Source organism: Cryptotermes secundus, unplaced genomic scaffold (assembly GCF_002891405.2).
Source record: "Cryptotermes secundus unplaced genomic scaffold, Csec_1.0 scaffold597, whole genome shotgun sequence".
Lineage (NCBI taxonomy): Eukaryota > Metazoa > Arthropoda > Insecta > Blattodea > Kalotermitidae > Cryptotermes > Cryptotermes secundus.
This window is the reverse complement of record NW_019743156.1, coordinates 374,183-399,806: the sequence shown is the minus strand read 5'-3', so window position 1 is coordinate 399,806 and position 25,624 is coordinate 374,183. Positions and strand designations below refer to the sequence as shown.

The window sequence follows — 25,624 nt, the reverse complement described above, 5'->3', positions numbered from 1 at the left end:
ATACTTCGGTTTCCCCTGCCAATCTTCATTCCACAAAATTCTCCATCATCATAATCACCCGGGGCAGGCACAGTAGGCCAATCAGTGGCCGCCGTGCCGAGTGGACCCAGTTGGACTCCACCGCCACTAAGCGAATTAAGAAAAAATTAAATTTCCGCTTGGTAGAGACCTACCTTAAAAAGAGAGAAAGCTGTTTATAATGTAAACCTCTCTATTCCAGTAATATTTTTGCAGAAATATATTTTATACCACCTTTTATAAACCAGATTATGTGCAAGAAGAGGTCGATACTTCATACTGAGATGGAATATTCAACTAAGTTCCTGGCATTATGTAACACGATAATTCGTGTCCGACACAGTAAAACGTCTGACAACAGACCTCATATAGAGCCACTTCTGTTGAACCCATGCCCCTGAGAATTATTTCCTGATGATATATTTGATGCCGATCACAGTAGCCGCGCGGCCTAAAGTATGAACTGTTTTCGCTCTCTCGAAAACTTGGTTCGTGGGTTCGAATCCGACTTGAGATATGGATGTCTATGCGCGTTTATTCTGTGTCTGTGTTGTTCTGTGTGTAGGTAGCGGCCTTGCGACGGGCTGATCCTCCGTCCGAAAAGTCCTACAGACTGTGTACAGATTAAGAAACTGAAAAAGCCACCAAGATCCACAAGGACTGTAGAGACATAGATAAATATATTTTGATGTCATGTCCCCATATTCAGCTCGATTCTTCTAATTTGGTTCCGTTTAAAAGTTTGTCTACGTGTGTTATATGACAATTCATACTAAATCTCGTTCATCAAATAATGACTGTACAAAGTAAAATAAACTCTGTGGCTTTAGTCCGCTAACGAACTATACCGACCGAGCGACCGTCGCTTGTCGGCGAGGTTAGTGCCAACTTTAGCGGATAGAGGATGAAGCGTGGTCAGCGCAACGAATCCTCACGGTAGTTAATTTCGGTTTTATAGACCGGAGTCGCTATTTCCTTGAAATAGCTCCTCAATTATCCTCACGAGGATGAGTGGACCCCTTTCTAGACCCATTACTTCTCAGAAAACCTTTGCGGCCATTCCACGAACTAATTGACTGTGGTAGTTTATGTTCGATGTGTTATACCTGTGTATTGGTTTAATGTAGACTGATCGCATTTTTATGCAATAAAATATGATTTTGTGTATGATCAAAAGCAATACATTCGACAGTGCATATTCTCGATACTGAGAGCTTAGTTAAATAAATGACCAAAGGAAAGAACAGTACATAAGAGTATCATAGCAGTCCAGAAGGTTTTAATCTTAAAAAGTACACATTACTTTCCCTTGTCAGTTGAACTTTGTGAAGTCTGTCATCTTTAGTTTACGACTTGAGACCAAGTAGACTTTCCAAACCCTCACAGAATATATTAGAAATGAAATTCAACTCTAATATTCACCGACAGAGCGCAGCCTTCTCCCATTTACCATATCACGTTTGTCATTTCCACTTTCTTCAGGGCTTCAGATGGAAAAGACGAATAAAATATGAGGTTTACATCGACATGATTGTTGAGAATTTTACCCTACAGTTTGTGACATTTATTTAGTCTTTTAGACTGATACAAATGTTTCGGAAGAATATGCTGTCTCCATAGTACATAGAGTACATAGAGTACATAGAGAGGCCCTCCCTGTGTCACAAAGTCCCTGTCACTTAGTTCATTAATTAATATGGAATTTAAATATTTTTCAATCGTCAATTTACGTAATTTCTTTGGTGTATCCGTGAAGACTTATCTGACATTCAAGTGAGTGATTCCTCTAGACATACTAGAAAATGATAGTCTTAAGGCACTGATGTGCCTCTTGGTGTTTCTCACTTTACAGAAATATTTTTTTTGTTAAGGAGTCAAAATTTATCGTCTGTTGGTCCTTTTTTGAAACGTATTAATCTAGCCTGATACCAGAACGTCTTGTGCGTATTTACTCTATATGAACCTAACATCACTCATGGAGCTGAGTCCTTCGTGAGAAGCTGCAAATTGTATAGCTACTCAAGAACTTCCCAGAACTTTATGGAACTAATTACCGTGTTTACAAAAGCCCTCACTGGTCTCTGTCCTGAGCCAGATCGATCCAGTCCATACCATCCCATCCTATCCCTCTAAGATCCATTTTAATATTGTCCAACCACCTACGTCTTTGTCTTTCTAGTGGCATCTTTCCTTCTGGCTTTCCCGTCAATATCCTATATGATTTCCTTTTCTACCTCATTCGTGTTACATGCGCTGCCCATCCCATCCTCATTGAATTGATCATTTTATGAACCCAGGTACTTGGAAACAAATTTCAATCAATCGTAAATTAAATGTTCCCGTTTGAGACTGTCACGGTGGTGAATATGAAGATTACAGTCTTCTTCAATATTTTGCCGTGTAGTCTGGTAGATATATATCGACTTTTCAGAGGAGTATCGATAAACATCTGTTGAGTTATACTGCATCAAGTTCCAGAAGACAGTAAACTTCGTGAATTAAACTGTTCTGTATAAAACAGTTTCCGTTAGTTATTAAGCATTTGTGCTAGAACAGTCACTGCTATTTGATATCAAGAACGTTTGGATTTATGGATGTCCGTGCAGGGCTCACGTGTGGTTGCAAGTATCAATTACGAGTAGGGGCTATTGTAAAACTTTTGAAGAGCAAAATCTATGAAGCATTAATAGGAGTATGCTTGTTGTAGGTCTTCTGGAGATTACTGTCACTTGTAGGGGTATGGCTATAGATGGAATTTAGAGTGGTGAATGGATTTGTTTACCACTTATAGACATGACTAGGAAATACAAGTAACTATAGCAACACCGCTAATCCCCCCATTTCACAAATCACCACAGCACCAGCTAAAATTTCTTCCAGCCTGCTGTATCTTCCACAGCCGTTCCTTGGCATCGGATTCTAACAGTGGAGATTCATCTTCACATGCTCAGGTCCTCTCTTCACAGCCTCACTTATTGAAATAAGCTACAAACCTCGCAGTTATAACATCTCGGCACGGACAACGTAGAAAATACAGTTCTATTTTTGTGTGCATGTTTCGTGAGAGCGTTACCTAACAACGGCCGCTGTTTACAAAGTCGCCGTTTAGCAACAGATCTACATGCCAGGATACGAATATAACAAACTTTTCTCGGTTAATATAAACTAACATGAGATTGGTAACACGAAGTTTACATTTAGAATTAAATTGAAGAGAGTAAAAATAATAAGCCATTGAAGATTAAGACTGAAAATTTGTATGGAGATGGCTATAAATTCTGTAAAGAATATTCCTTGAATATCAGATATATGTACTGATATGCCTATCATGGAGATAATTTGAAGTCATAGCTGGCAAATTCAAAGTAGCCACCTTCTGTAATGATATTAAGAATTACCTACAAAAGTGTATAATTGAAGAGAATAATTATTATTGAAAATTTGAAGGAATTTGCGAGAACTCCTATATCTTTGAGTCTTCCGTTTGGTTACACGTGCAACATTGTACACGTGAAAGTGTTGGAGCCAGGGAGAATTTACTGCACACTTTATTGGTTGAGAGTTCATCTGCTTTGAGATGACAATATAAGAAAAATGATAAGGCTCATGTTGATCTGATGAAATGACGGACATCTCGTCGTAAGGGACAAATGACGTCTGGAGCCCCTAGAAGTGTCGTTTCTGCGTGACGTACACAACGCTAACAAACACCACCGATACAAAGGCTGTGGATGAAGAGAAATGTGTTCGGATAACGCCCGACCTAACGAAGACGTCTGCAAGAACACGAAAGTTTAATTTATCCTCATGTTCAGGTTGTTCTGTTCTGGGTTGTGATATTGTGTGCAATCTTGTAAGCGAATATCAAAATTTTGGAGGAATATGTTGATTCCATCTTCACAACTGAAGTTTGCAGGGCGTAGAATCGGTCGGTTTATATGAGTAATGATTAAGTGTCCGCGTTGGTTGCAACGTACCGATATAGCAGAACCGAATTCTCACCCTACAAAATTTATCCATGAAAATGGAGACAGCATATTCTTCCGAAACATTTGTATCAGTCTAAAAGACTAAATAAATGTCACAAACTGTAGGGTAAAATTCTCAACAATCATGTCGATGTAAACCTCATATTTTTCTGGGTCTTAAAATTAGTGATGCATAAATTACATTCTCTTTTATTTTCAAGAGAGTTTCACCTTCCGGTGGCAGTGAATGCTACTTTCATTCGGTGGACTAACCCGCTCCAATGTGGACTGGAGATATTTGTTCTAATTGAAAGTTTCCTGAATTTGGATCAGTATCTCAGTATCAGTATCCTATATTGAGATAATCGAATACCATATCCCTACCTACGAGCAAGCTGGCTCAGACAGTAAAAGCTCTCACTTGTTTTCGTGAATTTCTGCCGGGTCGCCGAACGGCTTAAGGCGTTCCATGGTTTTCGCTTTTTGTGAAAAATGGAAAATATTTCAAACATATTACGACTGCGAAATCATAAACACATTCAGATGTTTAGTTTCAAAATTGATCACGAGTGCGTATTTATGATTGTTCCTAATCTACCTACCTACCTACCTACCCACCCACCTACGGCTCTACAGCCCCTCTATGGGTCTTGGCCGCTTTTTCAGTTTCTTGATCTTTTACACAGTCTGTAGGGCTCCTTCTCTGGGATCAGCCCGTCCCCTCGCAAGGCCACTATCTGCACGCAAGACAACACAAACACAGACATTGATGCTTCAAGTGGGATTTGAAGCCAAAATCCCAGTGTTAGAGCGGGGGAAGAAAGTTCATGCCTTAGACCGCGCGTCCTAATGCACTCCCTGATTACCAGTGTCGATACCTGACAACGGTGGTACTCGAATCTTTGCCATCACATGCAGTCCCAAGCTGTGGAATACGTTCAGCTTTCTCTTGTACGAAGACAGGAAGTTCCTCAGTGGTAAAATGGCAGGAGAGTAAAGCATAATATTCATCTTCATTCAGGTTCGAGGTTAAAAATGCACGACAATTTATTTCCATGCCATCTGTACGTTATCAGTTTGGAAAACTTAGGAACATGCTTAAGTTTACCTTCGGCGGAGTATTTTAGTATAGAGATTCAAGGAACCTGTAACACTAATTGAGGTCGTTGCTCGGGTTTCCTAAGTTCTTTCAGATAAATTCTGGGATAACTTAAAACATACCTTGCTTAATTCCAAGCAATTTCGTAAGCACCATTCATTTCTCTGTCGATTCTTTGTTAAGTCTGCAGTTAAAATATAGGTAAAGGTAAAGCTGTCCCTGTTCTTATCTAATTAAGCACTACACCATGAAGACGTATGGGGGAGCGAATGTATAAACCCATGTTTTCTTGATCTTGGCACTAGTTGGAGGTTGAGTGGTCAGCTTCACACCCCGGCCGCTTTACGCCCAGGGAAAAAGCTCCAGGTAAGAATTGGATAGGAGTCTGGGTAGGTGAGATGGAGACGTGAAAATTCTTGCCCCCATCGGGACTCCTACCCCGACCCCTTAGTCGTTCAACCCGTAACCAGTCGCTATACCGACTAAGCTACTCCTGCTCCTTTGAAGTTAAAATAGAGCCGTTAAAAGCCTAGAATACCAGTTCATCACAGAACAAAAGCTGGATTCAAAAAGAAATCCTTTTCGGAAGGGCTCCTGCTTCGTTTCGAGACACAAATGCTCTCAGGTTCTTACAACTGTACATGATCCTTTGTTGAAGTTTTCTTGTTTCTGAGTAGCAAACACTCATATCTCCGATTCGCATTTTGTTTGTAAAGAGAAAAGGAGGTATGAAATATATTCGCTCTCTATACTTTGTCGTTTTACTTCTCTTCACTCGTACGCATTTCTTCTGGCAATCGCTATTGAAGCTTTCCTCACATTTTTTTCTGCTTACAGAGTAACATTTATGTTGTTTTCTTCATTTTTCAACAGAAAAAGACGAGGCAGAAGCTGATTCATAAGAGAATGGTTCGGTGAAAGTATTGTGAGGCATCTTTTGTACTGAATCTTCAAGTTACGTATAGCACCCCTGTTGCCTGTATACTTAGGACTAAACTAAAAAAAGAACCTTCAGCATTTTGTTACTTATTCTGTACAAATTTAAGCTTACAACCTAAAATTCATATAGAGGTATTCGGTGAAATCACGACTTGAGCGTGTCCCTCAATGTCTACAATGTATAGAGTGGACCAATGGAAGATTTTTGGGGGGGGGGAACGGTTGCTAGATTCGAAAAGTATCAAATTTTTACTTTGAAATTTGAGCACGCTTTGTAATAATTGTATAACTGACAGAAGTCGTAATATATTCGCCTATAGCTGGTTTACTCGACTGACATACATCGGATTCCACGTATTAAATAAAATCCGGGATTATAATTCCTTTTTAGCCTACTTTCCTTATTTCGAAAAAAAAATAGGCACGTGAAAGCACCTTCCTGTTTCAGTATGCGTCTACATGAATATTTCCCTCCTTTTATTAACTTTTTAATGCCTAAATCATTCTTTATGAAACTTAGTGTGTATATCATGGCACGTCTCCTAGTCTCAATGAAAATATATCGATAGACTCAATTAATAATATTACATACTGATATATTCTTGTATGTATTGTTCTCCCCTGTGTAGGTACAGTCTTGCTTGGACTGATCCCCTATCCAAGGACTAACTAACACTACGGAGATGAGCCTTTCATGAGAAACCGTAATGTGATCCAGCTACTAAGAATTTCCCAACGTATTTTGTTGACATGAAAATTTATTAGCATGACCATAAGAGCCCTCCATTGATCCCTATACTAAGCTAGAATAATCCAGCCTGTACAACCATTCTGTTCTCTCAGATCCATTTTAACATTATTACCTATCTACATTCTTGTCTTCCTAGTGGTCTCTTTCCCTTTGGCTTCCTCACCAAAATCTTATACTCATTTCTCAATATAATTTTACTTGTTGAAGAATACAAGTTACGGAGCTCCTCATTATGCAGTTCTCTCCAACCTTCTATCACTTAATCTCTCTTTGGTCAAATATCCTCCTCAGATACTTGTTCCCAAACACCCTCAAGTCATTGTTCCTCCCTTAGTGTCAGAGATCAAGTCTCAGACCCATACAAATCCACAGGCAAAATATTTAACTACCTAAGGGCTCCTACAAAGTACCTGAATGATTCCTACTTTCAGAACCAATTCTGGATCAGTACATGTCAGCCTAATCTACGAGATCTGAAGTACAATTAATTAATTAATTAATTAATTAATATATAAGTCAAATAATCTAAAAGTGCAGGTCTTGTTGCTTGCAACAATCCCTTAATAAGGAACAACTTCACCGTGGACTCTTGTTAAAATCATAAAGAATATGTTAAATTTCTTCGAATTCTGAGGAATTGGGTCAAAATTTGGAGTTTGTGTAGCGTCACTGAGAGGGTAATTTACCGGCGTATTATTATTATCATTATTATTATTATTACTAGTAAGAGGCTAAGATTCTGTGAACAGAAGTTCCGTTCTTGTTCATTTGCATTCTGATATTGCCCCCTATTATATAGTCTCATAGCCTCATAAGAACTTCTGTAATCAGCAGAAAAATATAATTTCGTTTAGAACTCAGGCGTCGTATTAACTCTGAGGAAGAAGAACATGCCACTACAAACAGAAAGAATAAACACTGTCATGAAGTACGTTGCAGGGAAGTTTACGAGTTAAGTTTATGTCACCAAATTGCTAAGGCTTATTATCGTCGATGTTTGTTTTGAAATTGAAGTTAGTGCTTAACTAAGGCCTCGCCATAGCTCAAGAGTTTAGTCGCTGGCTTCCCACCGCGGCGGCCCGGGTTCGATCCCGGGTCTGGTAAAGTGGGATTTGTGGTGGAGAAAGTCGCGCTGGGGCAAGTTTCCTCCGAGTGCTTCGGTTTACCTTGCCAATCTTCATTCCACCAATTGCTCCCCACTCACCCTCACCTATCATCTAGGGATGGTACAATAGGCCAGAAGTGGCCGCAGTACAAGGGACTTAGTCCCACTCCACTAGCAATAAAAAAATAAATCTCTCTCTAAGATACATTTTAATTTTGTCCACCTATCTACTGCTAGATGGGCACGCGTCTGCTACAAATTCAATTTTATTTTTGAAAGAGATTAACTCCGCTGAAGGAGAACAGAATGTTAACACAACAGAAAGTGCTACAGTATCGAAATGTACTGCCCCCGGGCGGCACTAGACAAACATTGAGCTCGTTATATTTATTTGTGCAGAATAAATGAGTTTCCCAGAAGAATACAATGTTTTTACAAGAAATATAATTTGTATTTTCTTGGGTTCTAGAAAACCGAAATTAAAGGCCGTGGGGGTTCTTTCCTCTGACAACGCAGCACCCTCTATCCACTAAAGTTGGCACTAACTTCGCCGACAAGCGGCGGTCGCTCGGTCAGTATAGTTCGCTTGCAGACTAAAACCACGGAGTTCTTTTTTTTGGGGGGGGGAGGGGGTTGAGGCTTTCAAAGCGGTAACTGTATTGAGTATATTCTCCTGGCCTGTAAGGATGTGTAGTTTGGCAAAGTTCACCTATCTCTGATTATCGTCTATTTCTTGCTTATTTCACCCATGGATCATTCTCTGACCCTGATGATGGACGAAATATGATCCTCATCAGTAGACTTACACCGAATTACATGGCTTTACAACCTATAAGAAAATTTCATCTGGATTTCCTGGAGCAAATATCAGCATTCATTTGGAAAATATAAAATTTTGGATCTGAAATTATGGTAGTGGTGACTGTAAATATTATTGTTTTGTGGGACAGAAATCTGCTAATATTACGGAGGAACCCGTTGCCTCCTAGCGCCATCTTATCATAAATCCTCCATTTTGGAAGACACGAGTTTCCATGCGCTTCACGCCGCACACACGGATTTCCTATCCCCCCCCCGCTTTCCATTCGCTAAACAAGCGACTTATTCTTATAGCTCTGAAGTTACAGAAAGCAATAGCCTCCAGCTTCGAAGTATTAGTTCATCTGATGTTCATTTTATGTGTGATCGCAAAGTAAAGTTGTTCCTGTGCTTAACTAATTAAGCATTATGCCTGAAGGCATATGGGGGAGTGAATGTATAGACTCACAATTTTTCTTGACCTCGGCACTAGTTGGAGGTGAGTTGTCAGCTTTACGTCCGTATGAAATTCTCCAAATTACACATTCATTAGGAAGATTCAGATATCTGAAAGGAAAAGTTCACAATTTGAACATAAATTTCCTAACATAATTTCTAACATAAATTTCCTTTAACCTGTTCTACTATCCAGTTTCCACATAAGACCAGACAAGAGACAAAACACTTTATATATTTTTTATTGCTAGTGGGGTGGGTCTAAGTCCCTTGTACTGCGGCCACTTCTGGCCTATTGTACCAGCTCCAGATGATAGGTGAGTGTGATTGTGGAGCAATTGATGGAATGACGATTGGCAGGGGAAACCAAAGTACTCGGAGAAAACCCGCCCCAGCGCCACTTTGTCCACCATAAATCCCACTTGACCAGACCCGGGTTCGAACCCGGGCCGCCGCGGTGGGAAGCCAGCAACTAACCGCTTGAGCTATGGTGCGGCCGATACTCCATATTAGGATACATCAGGATTAGCATAGCATTGCAGTAACCTAATCCCACTTCCTTCAGGGCATTCATACATAGAAACACGGTTGCTACTAACAGCTGCATATATCGGAGGCTGTCCTTCATTTAAATGATGACTGAACTGTGCACCAAACAGTGGATGACCATGGTCTTCCTTCACACTGGTCGCAAACTTCGTAATCGTAAAATTTCAAATTACTGAAATATTTAATTCTGTTGGCCAAATCGCTTAGGTTGCAAGAACATACTTTCAAGTATGAAGGGTTTCCGTGACTAATAACAACAGATTCTGGATTGGATGACTGGATTGATTGGCACTTCTATTACAATTACAATCAATTATAACAGCTCACAATCCTTGGCTGTTTATGACGTGTTCCATTCCTTATTGGACTACGAGTATCTTCTCTTCTTCTGTGGCGAATGTCGAACGAAGAATTTCTTGCCACTGAACTCTCCTGACCCGAACTGACTTCCAGGAGAACCGAATAGAGGTTCTTGTATTCCTTTCTTACTGTGGTTTATCCGTTACTACGAAATATGCCTATCGACCTGCTACCCAGCAACGGAGTTCCCACCTTCGACTGCCTAACCTTGGAAATATATTTACCGAACCGTTGTCTAGCAACGATCATATTCATCACATTACTTTAACATGTAACCTTGCAGAAGGAAAGGTTACGTGCAGAAAACACACCAGGCCTACTAAAATGAAAAGTTTGTATCAGCACAGAATAATAATATTTTATTTGTAACTGTAGAAGGAAAAATGTATACATTTGTTTGATATTTAATTTGTTATATCTGTCTTCAAAAGGGGGTACGAAGAATCCCAGTGAGAGACTTTTCTAGTGTCCGAAACGAGAAGAAAAATTAAAAGCGTTTTCAAAGTGCTCGTAATATCATTTAAATATCTCAAATGCGTAGTAATACTCGTACACATTTGGGGACAACGATAACAAATCAAAACCTGATTCAGGAGGAAATTAAGAGGAGATTGAACTCGGGTAATTCTTGCTAGCATTCAGTCCTGAACCATTTGTCTTCTCGTCTGCTGTCCAAAATCATAAAGATTAGAATGTAAAATACCATAATTTTGCCTGTGGTTCTGTATGGGTGTGAAACTTGGTCTCTGACATTAAGGGAGGAACATAGACTGAGGGTGTTTGAAAACAGGGAGTTAAGGAAAATATTTGGACTGAGGAGAGATGAAGTGACAGGAGTTTGGAGAAAACTGCATAATGAGGAGCTTCACAACTCGTACTCTTCTCCATGTATAATTAGAATGATCAAGTCAAGGAGGATAAGAGGGGCACAGCATGTAGCACGAATGAGATAAAGAGGAATGCATATAGGATATTGGTGGGAAAGCCAGAAGGAAAGAGACCACAGGGAAGACCAAGGCGTAGGTGGGTGGACAATATTAAAATGGATCTTAGAGAGATATGATGGGATGGTATAGATTAGATTGATCTGGCTCAGGATAGGGACCAGTGGAGTGCTCTTGTGAACACGGTAATGAACCTTCGGATTCCATAAAATTCTGGGAAATTCTTGAGTAGCTGCAGATTTGGCGGCTCCTCAAAAAGGGTTTAGCTCAGTAAGTAAGTAAGTAAGTAAGTAACGTAATACGTAGTAATAATGAACGTTGGATTTTGTCAAACAGACTATGTGCGGAATTATGAAAAGTTAAAATCTCAAAACATACAGACGATGTGAAATCTGGTATTCTCAGGGAAATGATCGTACAGATGGCAGCCTTGTCGGACCTGACATCGACATGTGTATAATTTCACTATGTACACATCTCTTTAAGTGAAATCTAAACATATGTGACCTTTCCAAAATGAACGAGTCCGTAAAATTATAGAACATTTCAAATGAATTCGTAATATTTTGAATACGTGCGTGTATGTGTACATAGGCCTACTGGCAACGTTCGACATTTTTACATTTAAGTGCGCTTTATAAATTTCGGACTTAAAAACAAATTGCTTCAACTAGTACTGATGTCATGAACATGTGGATTCCTACATCCGCTCGCCCATGCACCTATATGGCATAATATTTAAAAACACAATGACAATTTTAATTTCTATTACCATTATTGCCGGTCACGGTAGCCGAGCGATCTAGGGCATGAAATGTCTTCGCTAGCTCAGAAGCCGGGATCGTGGGTTCGAATTCCACAAAATATATGGATATTTGGTGTGTGTATGTGTTTATTCTGTGTTTGTGTTGTCCTGTGTTTAGGTAGAGGCCTTGCGATGATCTGATCACCTGTCGAAGGAGTCCTACAACCTGTAAAGCTATCATGAAACTGAGAAATCAGCCCTATGCTCCAAAGTGGGAACAAGAGGAGAGAAAAGAGTTATTATTATTATTATTATTATTATTATTATTATTATTATTATTGTATTTTTGCGAATAATAAATAAATGCAGTAAAGATAAAATCTCATGAAATTGATCGGATATGTTCTCAAAGTTTCGTACCGTCGCCATATTTACATTTGTTCAGGTATGTTTACTATCACAGTACCAAACTGCACATCGGTATCATTAGTCGATCATTATATATCGCCACAAACTTCAAGTAACTTACTCCATGGAGGCCAGTCCTCCTTGAGAGGCCACCAGTTGTTCAGTTGCGTAAGAATTTCCCAACACTTTATGGAAATTGAAGTTTCTTTTTCGTCTTCAAAAGAGCCATCTACTGGTCCATATCCTGAGCCAGATTAATCCAGTCCATACCCCAGTAATATTTGCCTAAGATTAATTTTAATATTATCGTTCCATCTACGTCTATATCTACATATCTGCATCTTCTTTCCGAAATTTTCACCAAATCTTTGCGTGAATTATGTTTCTTTCCTATGTTGGCTATATGCTCTACCCACCTCATTCCCCTTGACTTAATCATTTTAATTGTATTATCGAGGAATATGAGTTATGAAGCTCCTTATTATGTAATTTTCACCAGCCTCCTATGTTTTGATCCTCCTGATGTCCAGATATTCTCATCAGAAACCTTTCCTCAGATGGTCTAGGTATATGTTCTTCCCTTAAGATCAGAAACCAAGATTTACACTCATACAAAAATACAGGGAATGTAAAATTCTGCATGTTTAAATCTTTACGTGTTTAGATAGCAGATGAGACGATATGAGGTTCTGAACCTAATGGTATGAAGCATTACCCGAAATCAATCTGCTTTTAATTTTTCCCTGAACAAAATTTTGATTTGTTACTGTAGTTCCACAATATCTGAAACACCAAACCGGGAACTATGAGAAATATTTGAAGGGTTCCCACTTTATTATTATATACTTAATAGAAGTTAAATTAACAAAAGTTGCGTATTTTAGGATGTCTGATATGATGCATCATTTCAAGAGACTAATTTAAGTGGCGTTAATGGCATTTCCACCTGACATGCTTGCGAGTCCATGTTGTTATCGATTTGAGGGAATTAAACAAGACTGTAAAAGTACGCACTGTGCACTCAAGAGAAGCATTTGGCACAAGTAATTATAAACACAACTCTAATTTCAATGTCTAAGTGTCTGTTACCATAAGCTTACGTATACAAAGTATTTTTTCATAAAAATAAAAAATGTATGTTTATAATTTTATGCCAAATTATATTTTAATTTAATATATATATATATGTTCTTATTTAAATATAACTATAAATTTATGCGCCAAACACAGTGGCCGCACGGTCTAAGGCATGAACCCTCTTCACCCACTCGAACACTGGGATCGTGGGTTCGAATCTCACACAAGGCATGGATGACTGTATTGTGTACATTTATTCTGTATTTATGTTGTTTTGTATGTAGGTAAAGACTTTGCGACGGGTTGATCATTCTTCCAAGGAGTCGTACAGACTGTTTATAGGATTAAATGTTGAAAAGCGGCCAATATCCAAAAGGGCTCTAGAATAATACACAGAGAGAGTGAGTAAATTTAGGTACTTCTGTAATCTTCTTTCGTTTCTTAGGTCTGTGGAGAGCAAGAGACTTTGGTAATCTTCGTGTAGGTTTGGAAAACCATTGTTGATTAATGGACTGTGATCTTCCCGTTTGTGTAAATATGCAGGTGAGAAAATGTGTTCATAGCATAATCATTGTTGTCTAATTCTTTAGAAACCGCAAGACTTGCAGGGAAATATTGGGCATGCGCATCCCGTTATTTTTACAATTTTTATTCGAAATATAATGCGCTCCGGCAAGTATTTAAGAAGTTGTACACAAGAGACCCTCAGAAACGCATGTTGTATTTCATGAAAACTCTCCGTTACTTTTGTACTGTTCGTAAACAAAATCGAAACGCTATCCTTTGGTCTGGTGTCACTGTTCTGAGTGGTGATGCAAAAGTCTTTGCGCTGTTTCAGTGTTGAAAAAACTTTAAAATACTATTTTTAATAATATGTTAATGTGAACCGCACAAGAATGAGTTGAGCATGACTAGAATTTCATCAGTACGAAGAGATCGTCCTTCCGTCTGTATGTGGAAATCTAACTTAATCTTTAAGATTTTCATAACGTTTATGAAAAATGAGAAAAGTGATATTCATCTGTTTTCCTCCGAACGTTAAAAATCTTGTGAAATCCCGAATATCTTAAAAACTAGGCATAAAATCACATGCTTAATCATAAGAAATATATACATTATTATGATATGTAAGTTTATATGAAACATTTTCTTTTTCGTTGTACACTGAAGCACATAGAACACCCTAACATGCAGCAGGAACTCGCACAGACCAATCTAAATCAAAATCAAAATTACATTTATGACTGTTAATTAAGATAGAATTTGATAGATCATACATCAACTGACACAACTTACCTTGTTATCAACACACAAAAAGCAAGCAATATCCAACATGATTATTATGGACACTACCCAAAATCTTGTATTTTTAAACAAGATACACTGTCAACACATTTAATGCGAATTTTAAATATTGCGATATAAATATATTAATATATTCTCACTTCCTACGCAAAGTTTGAAATAATGCGAAGCCCATAAAATTCGGCAAGAACCACGTATTTATTTCAAAACTTGTCTTGAATTATGCGACACGAGTCCTCGCATAAAATGTGACAGCACTTTCTTTCGGAACTGTACCCGTTTCCTTCGTCAAGTGTTAATGAAATAATGAGTACAACCCGTACTCCACTGATATGAAAAATTCACGTTCAGTGATAGATGAATAAATAATTTCGCCTGTCAAATTGTAAGAAATATGAAGAATACTAACTTCTTGGATGTAAAGACGTGAAGCCTGGTAGAAGACCACCGATGTTTCGAAGCAACCTACCATCTCCAATGGTTTCTTGTTTGACTTGGAATTTGCCCCTGAAGATGGAGGTAGCATGTTCCTCCGAAACGTCTGCGGTCTTCTAACGCACTTCAAAGCGATACTTCCCAATAGTTAGTACTCTTATAATCAACCTCAAATCCAATATTGAAGAAATTTCTTTGTTAAAATAATAATACTGAACGACTAGTGTTTTTTCTTAAATATCTTTACAAATGTACTAGCATTTTCGGAAACATTGCTGATTTATTAATTAAATTGTTGTGAATTTGTCTTGGCGCAAAATATTAATAATTTAAACGCCATCACTTTTGTACCTACATACATTAATATCATTGCAAATGAATGTTATTCATCATCTGGCTCACTTTACGACTGGCGGTTTGATGTTAATGAACACTACGTACAAACTTGCTGTACACAAGTGTTCTGAATTTCAGAATTATGGATCTTATTCCATCAGTTAAAAGTTCCAGTTTCTGGCTTTCGTTAGTACTGAAAATATGTTTTCTTACATTTGTAAAACTTCGCAAAAATTTACACATTTTATGATTATAATGCAATTTCGCTTTATAATTACGTTGTTAATGAATTAAGCCCAGCTTCTCAAAGAAGATAATGAGCTCAGCATAATTAAGTAACTTTTGTAAACATGCAACTTTCAATTTATTTAATGCAAGTTTCAACATATTTCACAAGAGGAGTACTGACTACAAATTGTATTGCATGTATCAAATTAATTAGCTTAATCTTCCTGAAGACGATAATAATATTTGCCTTACGTCAGGAAGCTTCCAAAGCCTCGTTGTTTCCGCTGCCGGTCCCAGCCGCTGACTCTTATCAGAACGCTCCGACCTTCTCAGACCGACTGTTACAGCGATGTCCCCCCGTGCGTGCCTCTGCCGTGATCCAGAGGACTTGCGCGCGCGCTTATAGAGAGGTACACAAAAGCAATCGATTTCTTGCCCATTTCAACTTCGTATACCGAAGATTTATATTTTAATACAAAAATAAATATACGACAAGAGGCTCCAGAAATATTTTAATTAATATTTACAGTGATAATAGTAGAAATGTTGGAAATTAGGTCAGCAGGAGCTGCAACAAGTTTTGCAGTCATTTTAATAAGCATGGGATGAGTTGAATGGGGCATACCAGGAAATACAATGACTTACTGATCTATCAAGAAATGTGCGTTGTTTCATGTAAAGTTAAAGTGATAGTAGGACTGTCTGGTCAATGTGTTGATTCACTTCAAACATCTTGTGTTGCTTAGAAATCTTCCCAAATTCGAATTTAAACGATAGGCCAATATGTACTTGGCTGGTTATTACACGCAATTCATGCGAAGAGAATTTTCATTTGTATGTGTCCTTCAATATCGAGTTTTAAAAATTATATAACAAATGAAAGTACAGAAAAATAAAGCCTGGCTATATTTATATTGCAAATATTATATATTATCACTTTCTTTAGTTACTAAAGACAGGGTCAGAATTTGTAATAGGATTTCTTTGAAACCTTACTACTTTTAACCACACAAGTTCTCAGTCTGCTACACTCTTCATTAGCCGTTGCTCCGTAGCTGCTTCAACGGGGGACTTTCCCCTTCCTTTTGGTTTCCGAGCTGCCCATAACCTCAGTTAGCAGCTTCTAATAGCACTAGCTCCCAACAACTGAAACCCAGCGGTTATCTAAATAATTCACTAACTCACAAACCAACTGATCCACTAACTTGTCCTGCTTATAATATATTTGCACCTACCTCACAGAAAACACATTTCTTCTGTTGCAGTGTAATTGTTGCAGTGGACACATGCTTCTTTGCGGAGTCGTTACCTAACAACGGCATTTGAATAGTTGCTTAGTTCGCGGTCGTTGACTAGTAACGGGTGTACATTCCACAGTATTTTCGGAAGAGAAATTCAATTCAGGTTATTCATTTATTTATTTGCTTCCTTATCCAACGATGAATCGATATATACATATATAGTCCTCTAAGGTCCGAGCCGTACGCAGATAAGCTTGTATCATGTGGGAACACAACTTCAAAACAAAACATACGTTGAAGTAAGACAAACATTTTGCTGGCTTTCAACCGCCGAGGCTCAGGTTCGATTCCGGGTCTAGTCAAGTGGGATTTGTCGTGAACAAAGTGGAGCTGGGGTGGGTTTTCTCCGAGTACTTCGGTTTCCCTTGCCAATCTTCATTCCACCAAATTTTCCATCATCATAATTACCCGGGGCAGGCTACAATAGGCCAGTCAGTGGCCGCCGTGCCGAGTGGACCCAGTTGGACTCCACCCCCACTAAGCGAATTAAAAAAACCATAAACATTTTAGCACAGAAAATACATGCTTACATGTCAGCATTTAAATTCCTTTCGCTCTCCAGCTTCCTGTTTTGAACCAACAGATCAGATTTAGGATTGACAAAGAAGTTAAATAAGTCACTCCATAAACAGGTAAACGCTACAGACGAACAAACTGATGATGATTTTAAAGATGATACCAGAATCAACATCTTTATACTTATATTTCAGAACTGAATAAGAAGTCAAAATTTTCAAGTACAAAAGGCCGTTTTCAGTATAAAATAAAAGATGTATATTAAATGAACATTCTTTGAATTACGAAAATCAACAGCCATGTCCTTGAAGCATGTTTCTCGTGATGAAAATTTTGCTGTAAAACACACTAGATGGAAATTCCAGTATTGCCGGACCACCGTTAAGAATTCCGTCACGCGTACAAAAGGGAATCCCCTTTACAAAGTATATTAGAACCTCAGCCATATCACCAGGATGGCATATATTCTGCCATGTGGAGAATGCGTGGACTGTGAGGTGATTTTTACAGTACTGTACAAAATTTAGGGTAAGTTCGGGTGTATTGGACCTCAAAAAGGATCATGTAGTCAGTCATATTATGATTGCATCCGAATTACGTAAACGCTGTACCTTATCCCATTCTCCCCCAAGCCAGTGGATGAACAGGATAGAAAAATTTTCAACAAGGTCACTTCGTGCACCAGGCCTGAATATGGCTTGGCAACCTCGTGGCTTTGTAGCGATACCATTAGCAAATATTATACGACGGAGACAAATTCATGGTACTTTGAAAATGACCGCTGCCTGACTATTAGTTGAGCCTTCTTGGAAAGTTTAAGAGCTTTATTTATATTTTTGCCAGGTCAAGTGGGATTTATGGTTGAAAAAGAGGCGTTGGGGTAGGTTTTCTCCGAGTACTTCGGTTTCCCCTGCCAATCTTCATTCCACCAATTGCTCCACAATCACCCTCACCTATCATCTGGGGCTGGCACAATAGGCCAGAAGTGACCGCAGTACAAGGTACTTAGTCCCACCCCACAAGCAATTAAAAAATAATGTATTTTTCCCATCCACAAGTTATCCGCTGTATAGAATAGAAGTAGGATCATTGCTGATAATTTCATTTAAGAAAATTAAACTTTATTAAAAAATAATCTTTTAAAATTTCCTAAATGGGCTTTTTCTTCCAACCCGATTCGCTAATAAGTACGAGTAGTAACGTCTGGTATTGCTGACAGCCTGACTGGCTTCGGGGCCCAGAATATGAGAAGTCTGCATAACTTCACCAGCGATAAGAAGAAACTGCAAATTAGTATAACACGCATGCCCAAGCTGAAATGTTAACATCTACGAATGCTTAAAAACTGCCTATTATTAGCTTAACCTGCAACACCACCTCCAAAACTAGAAATGTATCACTCAAAACACTTTCTTTTGACAATGCAGTAGTCGTACTTTTATTTCGACGCTCTCCCTAAGATCCAGAGAAACGCTGATAGTGATAGCGGTCACAATGCCACCAGTAACATCGATACAGAAGTTTAATTAGAAATTCGCCCTATTGTTCCATTCACCCCAATTTACCCTACTTATGTAAGATTTGAGGCTTTCATGGCGGTAACTATGAAGAAAGCAGTCTTCTGGGATNACACGATGCCAAATCCAAGAAGACTGCTTTCTTCTTATCCTACTCAAATTAATATAAAAATTGGCTACGCTCTAACCTAATTATTAAGAATGATTAGGAGAGAAATTTTAAGGAATTCGAACAGTATTCTTTTAGTATTTACTATTTCGGCATTCACCTGGAGACGTTTAGGATAATCACGATAATGCTCTGAATATCTGGCCCCTGTAAGGGATAGAGCCGGACGAATCTTGAATAAGAAGCAGGTGTTTTATCGCCGTACCAAATTCGCACCGTAAATGTATTTATAAAGGCTTTATTATAAAATTTTTCTTGGCAAAAATTCCGCCACAACATTTGCGGAAAATGTTGGTCAGTTCCACGGACTTGCATATGACTGGCGCTACATCGGTAATGTATGCAGCATCATTCATATCTGTCATTAGTCGCAAATCTCGACAATCCGAAACCCTGCAGAATCTCAGATTTAAATAAGAGAACCTCACCAACTTAAGCGTCCATTCTAAATGGTAATGTTGATGGTGTTTAATACTCGGGATCACTGGGTATTTGAACTTTGCTCATTGTCTGGTATTCTAAAGAACACTAGAACACTGTGTTTCGAAAAATGGATCCATTCCTTTCTTCAGATGAGTGGTGGAGGACACCTAGTCTTCTGGGGCCATTAGACAGAGCAGTGATTTAGGTTAAAACTTTCTAACGGACCTAACAGAGTAGATGGCACCCACCCCTTTATCTGATGAAACAGATCCAGTTTTAGAGAACTTGTATTGTTTAGAATACCGTACGATAGGCAAAGTACAAATTTCAGCAATCCTGATTGTTAAACAGCGTCTTTAAAGACGCAATTAAATTTAATTTAGATGATTATCTCTTTTGGATCATTTAAAATTTAATCACTTTTTTATTCACTAAAGGAGAATATTGATAATCATGAATAATATAGTTTCTTAACAAAATCATCCCTATTTTAAATAAAATTGAAATTCAATATTTTACTGAAGCATGCCAGAACATATATAATACACGTGAAATTCCTATTATTAAATACTATTACTTTTTTTCTGCAAATTTCAACATTTAAAATAATTCACAATTAGTTTTCTACAATAATTAAAAGACCTCGAACATTAAAAATCAGTATTTGTATCTACAATTAATTTGTAATACTTGATCATTTTGTTTCTAATATACACTAATTGTGAAAGCTAATTTATCTGTAAGATTCACTGAACAGTTTCAGTAAAGGTGGGAGGAATCATATATTCTACCGGCCTCCCAGTTAACTTTGGGCGCTCTGCACGTACGAATCAAATGTTAAAATCTCTCCAATCCACCCCGAACCGTACACCAAGGGAGTACTGGAACGCCAGGCTCTGTTGAGCTCCACTTGCGAGCTCCATATACGTACATACAGTATCACTGCAATGGCTTATGCATATCGGTAATTTTCAGATAATAAAGAGCTTAAGGACTGCACTAGATATGAATTAATCCGCTAAACCCCGCCATTTGGGCCATACGGTCACATAGTCTAGTCTGCTATATAGAGATTCTGTGTCTACTGTTATACGAGGGGGTACCCAAAAGAAACCGAACTTATTTTTTTTAACTTATTTATTCAAATTTTAAGCACAAACCTTCAATCCCCTTCAAAGTACTCTCCACTTATACTTGTCTAGTCTTTTATTCCATTTTTCAAAACATTGTCTAAATTCATCTTCTGAGATGCTTGACAGCGCCTCCGTCGTTTTTTCCTTTCATGTCTGTTTCATTCGAGGAAACAAAAAAAAGTCGCACGGGGCAAGGTCGGGTGAGTATGGAGGGTGAGGAACAGGGGTCATACCATTATTGGTCAAGAATTGTCGTACAGACAGGGCTATGTGAGCAGGGGCATTGTCATGATGGAAAAACCAGTCACCCGACTGCCACAAATCTGGCCGCTGAGCTCCAAGTCACTCCCGACAGCTCCACAATTTCTTCAATGGTCCGTCGTCGATCTTCCTTGATGATTTCACGAATTTTTTCAACATTTTCATATGTTCGGGCCGTGGAAGGACGACCAGAATGAGGTTTGTCATCAATTGACATTTCACCATTTTTGAAACGGGAAAACCACTCAAACACTTGAGTTTTCCCCATAGCATCGTCCTTGTACGCCGTTTTTAACATTTCAAGAGTTTCTGTTCCACTTTTCCCGAGCAAAAAGCAGCATTTCACCGCCACACGCTGTTCACGAAAATCAGCCATTGAAAAAAGATGATCACACAAAACAGTTGTCACTATAAACTCTGCCGAAACTAGTCCTTACCTTCTGAAGCAACGGTAGTCGGCTTATCGACTCAGGAATGTTAGCTCTATGCGCTCATAGCGGCAAAACGCAGTACTACAAAAGCTCTGCCCACAAAAAAAATAGTTCAGTTTCTTTTGGGTACCCCATCGTATGTCAGTACGGAAGATGCTGTACATATACATTACAGCGGAAACATCACGTTCTACGGATGAAAGAGAGAATTCTCAAGAACATTTTAACGAATGATCCAATTAGGCGAAGAACCGCAGGACGCCCACTGTTAGGGTGGAGGAACAAATATATTTTTCAAGAGGTAGGAACAGACGAAGCAAAGCCTAAAACATGAATATGATGATAATTACTGAATTATAGTGAATATAGTTCTTTTTGTGGGTAAGTATAATATGAAGTAGCAAACTAGAATGCAAAGTAGTTATGTAGAAAAAGAAAACTTGTCCCTGTGTTTAATTAATTAAACACTATGTCATGAATACATTTTGGGGGTGGAGGTATAGCTCCACCATTCTTGACCTCGGAAGTAGATAAGTGTGACAGATGAGCTTTACGACCCAGCCCGTAACCCGTCGCTATGACGACAGAGCTATCCCGAATCAAATAATTTTATATAGTTAGATTAAGGTCCTTTATCTAACGACGAGACTTCTAAATGCCACTAGTAAAGATTACTTTAATGGGCTTCCGGCCTGTCAGGGCTGCCAAGTTGGTATGCGGTATGGCCAGAACTACTTAATAAAGAACTCAGAGAGTAATAAATAAACACCACCAGCAAGTAATTTCCATCGAAAAGAGAGTCAGGCTAGAATGACTAAACGCAGGTAGTTCACAAGTTGGAGGTCAAGATTAAACTGTCTTGGCGGTGGTAAAAATATTTCACGCAGTATCCTAAAGAGTTTTTAATTCGCTCAGCCCCTATCCACTGGAAGCCGAAATCTCGCTTTCTGTAGGTAATGACTGCTGGAATTTTAAGCTGATTACAAGAGGGATCTAGTGCTGAGATTGAGAACGCGCGGGGCTTTATTTCTACGAATTCTGCTCGCCTATTATGTGCCTAAGTACACGTACTGTGATAGTTTTACAGTGAACAATTATGCCATAAGAAAGAATGCCACTAGTTAGAGGTTTCAACTTGATAAGCGGACAGAAACTTGGCAAGAAAAGCAATACATTTATTTACTTACTTAAGTATGCTTTTCGGATCCAACACTTTGTATCTCACAAACCACAGACAAGCTCTACTGTCTAAGCCCGTCCCCTACTTCCGGCACTCTTTATAAAGCATATCATTTTCCTTGCATACTCAAATAAACTAAATTGCGATATGTAATTATAAAGAAATAGCAGGAGACAAGCAGACCTATCTACCAAAAAACAAACAAAGCACACTCTGTGGTTTTAGTCTGCAGAACGAACTATACCTACAGAGCAACCGCCGCTTGTCGGCGAAGATAGTGCCAACTTCAGCGGATAGAGGGTGTCGGGTGGTTAGCGCAACGGATCCCCACGGCCGTTAATTTCGGTTTTCTAGACCAGAACCCCTATTTCCTTTAAATAGCTCCTCAGTTATCTTCACGAGGCTGAGTGGACCCCGTTCCAGAACCACTTCTCAGAAAATCTAATAGTGCCGGGAATCGAACCCTGGACCTCTGGATCTGTAACCAGGAACTTTGACCACTAGACCACACAGGCGGTCATCTATCTGTCTATCTATCTACAGCCCTTGTGAAACTTGGCGACTTTTTCAGTTCCTGGATTCTCTCCACAGTCGGTGGGACTCCTTGGATGGGGGTCAGCTTGTCGCAAGGCCGCTACCTACACACAGAAGAACACGACACACAAATATCCATGCCTCGAGTGGGATTCGAATCCACGATCCCAGCTTTAGAGCAATAGAAGACGATTCATGTCTCAGGCCTGGCGGCCACTGCGATCGGCAGACAAGCAGATATGTACGTGTCATGGAAATGAGCCTTGTTGTACACAGACTGATTTTGCTTTAGGTTATACATTGCCCACTTTCAAACACGAATTAATGATCGAAAGTGATTATGTAATTCGAGCAGTTTGAAAATATAGCTCTACTATTCCCGGCGTCGGCAATAGATAGAGGTGAGCGGTCAGCTTCACGCCCCGGCCGCTTTATTCCAGGAAAAAACTCCCGGTACCAACTGGATAGAAGGCGAGATGGGTCCTAGAGCCGGTATGAACTCTACAGAGAAGAGAAAGATCTTACCCAGCGAGGAATTGAACTCGGGCCTCCTAGCCCGTAGTCCGTCGCTATACTGATTGAGCTTTCCAGATTTCTTAGAAATTTGGGTATTGGCCTATTTGAAGCTGTCGTTCCTTCTAACGGCAGGGAAGACTTAAGAAAACCACCAAGATCCTGATCTAGGATACGTATGCAGTATTTATATAAAGCAATATTCACATAATCTTGCAATAAAGTACCAGTCCCAGGCAGGTTATAACACCTCAGTCATGTTCCAATATCATTTTCCGATGTTTGATCTCCCAGAAGAAGGAATAAAATCTATTAATTTATTCATGACCCGATGTGCATCAGTATCGGCAGAAGATACTGGAATTATCACTATAAGTCAAGCAATTTAAGAAAGATTTGAAACTTTGACAAATAATAGGGTATAAAATCACAGTGGCTGTGAGATCTAGGGCATAACATGTCTTTGCCCGCTCAAACACTGGGATCTTGGGTTCGAATCTCATTTAAGGGATGTCTACATTTGTTCTTTGTTTGTTTTGTCCTGCATAGGAAGCGACTTTGCGACGGGCTGACCACCCATGGAATGAGTCTTATCAGTTGTTTACAAGATTTTAATTTGGAAGTTAATGAATTCAGAATTGGAAGAGGCCAGACAGCTTAAATCATCAAGGAGGAGGAGGAGGAGGAGGAGGAATAAGAGAAGAATAATATAACGTGGATGGCCACAGCGTTTGCTAAGGAAAGGCTCGGGGAACAACCCTCAACAACAGAGAGACTGTTTTCTATGGAATCGGCGCCGCGACCTTTGATGTGCAATAGTTTGGTGAACACGTTTGAACAATGGGAGACAGTATTTTCCGTGGGGTCCGTGCAAAGGAGTTATCTTAAAAACAAAGGACGTTACGGTACAGTTCTGAGTTTTCGGTAGAAGATAGCAACGCAAATTTCCTCAAGCTGTGAAGACTTTATGTGTGCTATAGTACAGTGATATTGGAAATGTGTAATTTAATGGGACTTCTGCAATTCTCGTGCTATGAATCCGTTGCCAGGGAGCAGATAGTGAAGACTAGTGGAAATATACTGAGAAGACTAGCGTGGAGTGGTTGTAAAATGTATAAAGCAGCAGTAGTGTAATAATTATTTGTAGTTTCGACCTGTAGGTTGTTAATAAATCCAACTACCGATCCAAACCCGCGTCTCAGTCACTCAGTACATGTGAAAATAAGGAGCAAAAACTCCGGAAATTAATTACGAACTAAGTATAGAGGATATTACTTAAATTTCCCATTAGACCTAAGGGATTTTGTTTGCAATTAGCCTCGCTGTGCCCGACGAACATAATTGAGGAAGGCACAATGGAATATTTCTGTAAGGAGGACAACGACAGGGATTTCCGTGATCCATAGCGATGTTCCTGGTACTGAATGCATATGCATGAGACTGTCATGTGTGGGCACAGAAACAGCATGTCAAGTAAAGCCTATACTTCCGGGTAGCTCGTAGGAATGAAGAGCCGGGAAGGGAACCCGAGTCTAATGTGTCATAAACGGTTTGAAATAGCTTGATTACATCACATTCGAAATAATGAGCATGCGTGCTACATGATTTATTAGGTATACTATATCTTCATATTATATTATTACATTGTTTTGTCAAGTAATAGTTACGTAAGACCTTATTTTTCTTGTATTTACGTCAGTAACGTTACTTCGTTATGGAAAAGAATTTTAATTAATTACTGCACACTCTTCTGCTCACGAAACAAAAAGAATTTTGTTTAATTTGCTTAGTGGGGGGTGGAGTCCAGCTGGTCCACTCGCCATGGCGGCTACTGATTGGTCTATTATAGCCTGCCCCGGATGATTATTATGATAATGAAGAATTTTGTGGAATGAAGATTGGCAGGAGAAACCCGAAGAACTCGGGGAAAACCTGCCCCAGCTCCACTTTGTCCACCACAAATCCCACTTGACCGAACCCGGGCCGCCGAGATGGGAAGCCAGCGACTAACTGCTTGAGCTATGGTGCGGTCAAACAAAAAGAAAGGTCAGTATCTCAGCAGTCTGTTACTAAATTTCTTTCACTTGCTAAGCAGTATGAAAAATGCATACAAAATTTTGATCAG

At 39.1% G+C, this 25,624-nt stretch overlaps 1 protein-coding gene across 5 annotated transcripts in view; it reads right to left on the bottom strand.

Annotated features, from left to right (window-relative positions):
• The window catches only part of LOC111873908, a 115,860-nt gene extending 99,998 nt beyond the window's left edge, over positions 1-15,862 (bottom strand). For 4 of the 5 annotated variants that reach the window (XR_002844453.2, XM_023868987.2, XM_023868989.2 and 1 more), the window contains exons 1-2: positions 15,774-15,862; positions 9,148-9,245 (exon numbers count right to left, since the gene is read on the bottom strand). The gene's annotated coding sequence lies outside the window, so the exon portion shown is untranslated. The remainder of the gene's footprint in view (positions 1-9,147; positions 9,246-15,773) is intronic. The other variant, XM_023868988.2, reaches the window with a different exon arrangement.
• Positions 15,863-25,624: the final 9,762 nt, after the last annotated feature.